Source organism: Engystomops pustulosus, chromosome 2, assembly GCF_040894005.1.
Source record: "Engystomops pustulosus chromosome 2, aEngPut4.maternal, whole genome shotgun sequence".
NCBI classification, from domain to species: Eukaryota; Metazoa; Chordata; class Amphibia; order Anura; family Leptodactylidae; genus Engystomops; species Engystomops pustulosus.
In genome coordinates, this window is record NC_092412.1 from 160,608,937 (window position 1) to 160,614,936 (window position 6,000).

The 6,000-nt window shown below is 47.6% G+C and overlaps 1 protein-coding gene across 3 annotated transcripts in view; it reads right to left on the bottom strand.

Annotated features, from left to right (window-relative positions):
- The window catches only part of ACACA (acetyl-CoA carboxylase alpha), a 377,264-nt gene extending 373,399 nt beyond the window's left edge, over positions 1-3,865 (bottom strand). For 2 of the 3 annotated variants that reach the window (XM_072137153.1, XM_072137152.1), the window contains exon 1: positions 3,771-3,865. The gene's annotated coding sequence lies outside the window, so the exon portion shown is untranslated. The other variant, XM_072137154.1, reaches the window with a different exon arrangement.
- Positions 3,866-6,000: the final 2,135 nt, after the last annotated feature.

Genomic DNA, 6,000 nt, shown 5'->3' on the forward strand with positions numbered 1-6,000 from the left:
CGGACGTGGCGATACCTAATGTGTTTATGATCTTTACTGTTTATTTATTTTTATATCAGTTCTAGGGAAAGGGGGGTGACGTCATCGGGGAGCAGCGATCCACAACAAGATGGCGGCGCCCATGCGGCGCCATCTCTTTGAAGCCGCCGGCAGAATTGCCGGCGGCGATCGAGGTGAGAACACCCGCGATCGGTGCTAGCACCGATCGCGGGTGTTACCGGTAAGCCTTTGCTGCAATATGCAGCAAAGACTTACCGGCTATGGAGAGGGCTCGGCCCGCGAGCCCTCTCCATGCACCGGGACCCGGCGCGCGCTGTACTAGTACGGCGTGCGTCGGGAAGGGGTTAAAATGCCCCCGATACCACATGATAAAAAGTTTACAAATTCTCTGTGATAAGGATTTGTGGTACCTTAGGCAACATTCACACAATGGAAACGCAATCCAATGGAATACACTCATGATAACATATTTTCGTAACATTGTTTCCAACAGGTTAACTAAACGCAAAGGAAATGCTTACCTCAACATGCGATCGCAGGTAGAGCCTTTGGATAGTGTTTCAAAATGCAACCAAAATGCCTCTTGCAGAGGTCGCGATAACGCCTCTACACGCGTCATAGACGCATTTAGAGGCTGATTTACTCCCCCAAAAAATCACCAAGCGGCAGGGGGCAGAAATACTAAATCTGCTAGTGGCTACTGAGATATTTCAACACACATCCACTGTAGAAGGTGGCTTCATGTCCCAGGCAGCTGCTACCACCTCTGTGTTTATTTATTTTTTTTAAAGTATTTATTTTTGCAATTTTAAAAATTTCGCACAATAACAAAAAAAAAAAAAGAACCAAAGAACAAGATTGTCTGTTACATATTTTCTTCCCTACAATACAGGGTTATTAAATAACATCCAATGGTAACAATCAAGGTCTTACAACAACCCAAAATTAACTGAGGGTTATGACACAATAAATGGTAGCAGGATAATGTAGCCAGACGTCTTGTTTAGACACACAGACACACACACACACGCACACACAGGCAGACGCACACACAGGCAGACGCACACACAGGCAGACGCACACACACAGACGCACACACACAGACGCACACACACAGACGCACACACACAGACGCACACACACTCTATCAAATGGTCTGGATTTTTGTTCTTGTAGAAGAGCATAGCACTGAGTGAGTGGCTTAGGGAGGTCCGGGGTACTCATCAGAGTCTCTAGTTTGGAAAATTTCACTGTCAGGCTAAAGGAGCCGAATTGGGCTTTGAATGCATGTCGCAGTTGCGTGTAGTGGAAGCTAGCCGTATCGGGAACAGTATGTCTCTCCCTTATCTCGTTAAAGCTGAGTAGTTTTGCATCCAAGAATATGAGCTGACCTCCAAATTTCACCCCAGCCGCCCCCCACATTGTCCAGCCTGGGAGGGAGAGGAAGTGGGAGAGCCATGGATTGAGCCACAATGGAGTCCTAGGCGAGAGAGGGGGAGAGCTGCTCTGTTCTACCAGGGTTTGTGCCCTACGCCAGCACACCGCTACCGTACATTGGGGAAGTGGGGTATCAGATGGGGACTTATACCTGTACAGCAGGTTTGTAAGGGCGTCGTAGGAACCTACCAGGGCTCCAGGCAGTGCAGTAGCTGCATTACCCATGTCTATATCTATCCACCACTGGGCATATACTAGCTGGGAAGCCAGGTAATAAAAGATACAGATCAGGGGCAGCAGGTCCACCCCTAGACTTGGGAGCTTGAAGCAGCGCTAGACTGAAGCGCGGGATGGCACCCTGCCAGTAGGAGGACCTAAGAATGACGTCTATGCGTTTAAACAGGCTCTTAGGAAGCAGTACAGGACAAGCGTGGAAAAGGTATAGAAATTTTGGGAGGAAGATCATTTTGAATATGTTAATACGCCCGTACAGGGACAAGGGGAGAGTGGAGCAGGCTTTTAAGCGAGATTCCGTCGCAGTAATCAGGGGTGTAATGTTTAACCTTACCGTATATGCCTGAACCTTACATGATACCTGGGCTCCTAGATATTTAAAAGTGGACACCAGCTGGACTGGGATGGGGAGGGAATGTACCCCTGCATCTGATAATGGAAAGAGGGCCGATTTGTCCCAGTTAACCCGAAGACCCGAGACCCCCCCATAGCGTTCTATCAGGGACAGAAGGGATTCCAGAGAGGGGCCCAAATCCCCAAGGTGTACCAGTGTATCATCAGCATAAAGGGATACCTTTTCGATAATAGTACCTCTAGTGATGCCTTTATTGCCATTGGAGTGACGGATCGCCACAGCGAGGGGTTCAATGGCAAGTGCGAGGAGGAGGGGAGATAGTGGGCAGCCCTGTCTAGTCCCCCTGGCCATAGGGAGAGTGGGTGAGATTTTAAGATTGGTCATTACCCTGGCCTTAAGGTCATTATACAGTAATCCCACCTCTGTGTTTATGTCGGGTTGGAACAGCTGATCACCAGAGGGTGAAGTGAAATATTTGAAAAAAAAATAAACTTTCCAGCAGCTCTGGTTGCCTATGCATAGTAACCTAAAACTGAGTACAGTAAAAAAAACTTCACTGTACATGATGTAGAAAAGACTGCCCTAGTCTCATGTTCATCTACAGGGAGCCTTAAATTAATAAAAAGTAGGAGTAAATGGAACCAATATTAATCAGGGTTAGGTCCTTGGACCAGTCACTATCGTGTGTCACAATAAGTATGAGACACACTTATCCTCAGACGATTCCTTAGAGCAGCCAATCAGAACACAACTTTCATTTATGGAGAGAAGCATCTGAAGTCACAGGAGTGCTGTTCAGTGGCGTAACTAGGAGTGGCAGGGCCCCATAGCAGGCTTCGGCATGGGGCCCCCCTTCCCACTAAAAAATTTTACATATATGTATACTCACACATGCAAGTTACAATCACACATTTATACACTTATGCACATATGCTCATATAGAGCAAATGCACACACATACAGTGACATATACAAACACACAATATATATACACACATACAGTATATGCAGACGCCATGCAGCATATACACATCACAGATGCAGCATATATACATCACATATATGTTATATACATATTATGATGTACACAGTGCAGCATAATATGGATATAATGATGCGCATTCTCCACTCTTTAGTGTGTCAGGTCGGGTGGTGGGGCCCCCTGACACTGTGGGCCCCATAGCGGTTGCTATGGTAGCCACCACTGTAGTTACGCCCCTGGTGCTGTTATTGGTTGTGTTGGACAAGACCATTCATCTTTTAAAAGTTTCAGAAACCTGTCCCTGCATCATTTAGTCATGTGACCTGAGTCACTTAACAGGTTCTGCTTGAGAGGAGGAGGGGTCCCTGTGTTCACATGGGAGAATAAGTGATGCTAGACCTGCCATAAATGGCGATAGCGGAGAGGTAGGCACCATGTGCTTGTGTGTACAGGTAGAGATGTCGCTAGGCCTATACATCAGTGTGACGTCACTACAGCACGTAAACTACACACAGAGTAAAGGATGTGGTCCCTCTGAGCGCGGCACTGCATCATAGCATCATTTCCTCCCATTCATCAGACACTCACCGGCGTAATCACACGAACGTCTCCTGCAGCAACACAGCGGCCAATGAATGAAGTAAATCGAGGATGCTGGAGACAGCAGCACAGGTTATCCCACTCTCGGCCGGCCCCTCTGACAGCAGGCCCCGCCCCCTACGCCTGCCAGTCCCAGCACAAGAGTGGTGTGATCGAGGTTACCTCAGTGCGTTTATCTCCCAGCCCCGCCCAGGGAACCGGCGAACTATCCGGCGCCGTTTGTGCTCCAGTGACCAATAGGAAGCCAAGGGGGCGGTACCCTGACGCATGGTGCGAGGCCGGGGAGCGAGTCTCTCTATGAGTGGAGGAGAGTAAGGGCGGGATCGGAGGGGGCGCTGTCAGCGCTCAGCTGCTGCAATGTGTGGCATGTGGTCGAGCGCTGCGCGGTCTGTACACACCGGCTGAGGTGACGTAAGGTGTATGCCGGGAAGGTTACTATAGTTCATGTACAGCGTGAATAGACCTATGGTGGAGCCTCGTGGCCCACTGCACAGATACCTGTCCTCAGGTGACTGCACCCGCTCAGCTGTGATAGCCATACCTGTGATCCAGTCAGAAGTCAGTCTGTAATCGATGTCACTGCTGCCTATTTTTTCAACATAGAAACACTGTATCAAGGCAAATCCTAGAGCTCTGCCACATATACATTGGCACATCTCCTAAGAAAAGTTATTTTGGGGGCCATTTAGTTCAAAGATTCCACATAATTAGTTGGATTGCTCCAGGACCTTGTGTGCATTTAACACTGTAGTGGACAAATGTGTTTATAGCTGCTGCTGCCCTAGGCACTTACAGGACATCTGTGATATGGGACTCTAAACAACCCACAGATCTTCTCAAATTTCAATCTCCTAGTAATGTTAACACAACAAAGAACATTTTTAACCCTTATTTCACAATTGTACTTAGTTTTATTATGTTTAGTGATAGTACTGACTATCACTAAGTCATTTTCAGTGCAAAATCCCAAGGTGTGGGCGGGACTCTCTAAGCACACATATTATGATCCCTCTAGTTCTGTGAGCTGAAAATGTGGTAAGATTATCAGAGTCCAGGTCTATATACACTTTTATTTACCTTCTGAACATTGTACTACAGTACACCCTGGCTTCACTCTGCATGTGCTGTGCGTACGACTCGTGCACTGAAGAAGATGAGGTGTACTGCTCCATCTTCATTGAATTACTGCGCAGATGCAGGGAGCACGAGAAATGGGTCCGATGCACCTCATCAGACCCATCTCTAGTTAAGTATAAAGGGGGGGGTGGTAATAGGAACTAGCTAAAGGGTGATTTGGGACACTAACCAACCGATTTTAGTGTACTAAATCGACCTTACAGATCCTTTTTGAAATGCTTGCCCTGTCCTATAGGTGCTATCAAGCTGCCTCAGTATTACGCTTTAACCTTACTTTATAGATATGGCTTAAGAAGCATATCTTACTGAGTAGATATGATAACAAAAGTAATCTGCTAATTGTATAGATATGATAACTGAAGTAAGCCTTCTTATCAGTGGCAGTGACACACGAACGTGTGCGAATTCACACGAACGTGTGCCCGCTGTACCATAGCACGGCAGACACACGTCTGCGCGTGGTACAGGAGCCGTATTACGGGAAAAGTTAGAACATGTCCTATCTTTTCCCTGGTATGGTGCCACACATGTGCTGCACCTTTCTTCTCTGTATCCCACCGTGCGCCCATTGCCGGGCAATGGGGGATGTACATACTCCAGCCTTATATACGTCCCCCAATGGCCGTGTGAATGTAGCCTTAAAAAATAAACATACACAGTGCACACTCTGGGCGGCTGTGCGGAGGAGGGTGGACTGGCCGGCTGTGCAGAGGAGGAAGGTGTGGCCGGCTGTGCGCAGGAGGGAGGTCTGGCCGGCTGAGCGGAGGAGGGAGGTCTGAGTGGCTGTGCGGGCAGGAGGGAGGGTGGCTTGGCGGGCGCATAGTTCGAGTGGACAGGTCGGCAGCGGATGGGATGGGCCGGGAAGATGGGTGGCAACAGATGGCACGGTGCACCGGTCGCAAGAGTATCGTAGCACAGATCCAAGGTAAGCACTGCTAACAGAAACAAGCTTACTATATGTGTGTATAGAAAAAGGGTCCTGAACGTGCACTTGGGCTAATAAAGCAACCATCCGTTTTTTTCACATTTACCTTGGAGTGCAGCCTCATTTTTCTGTGGTTATAATCGTCTGGTGTGTCAAGAACAGGATGTTGGGGTATGCACCCACAAAGTTATTTTGCAATTTGGTGCTGCTGGATTTTTCAAATGTTATATATATATATATATGTACACCTCAACTGTGAGAGATATATAACCTATAAATCAAAACCCATACATGAATATACTCTCAATAACTTCAATGAATACAATATAA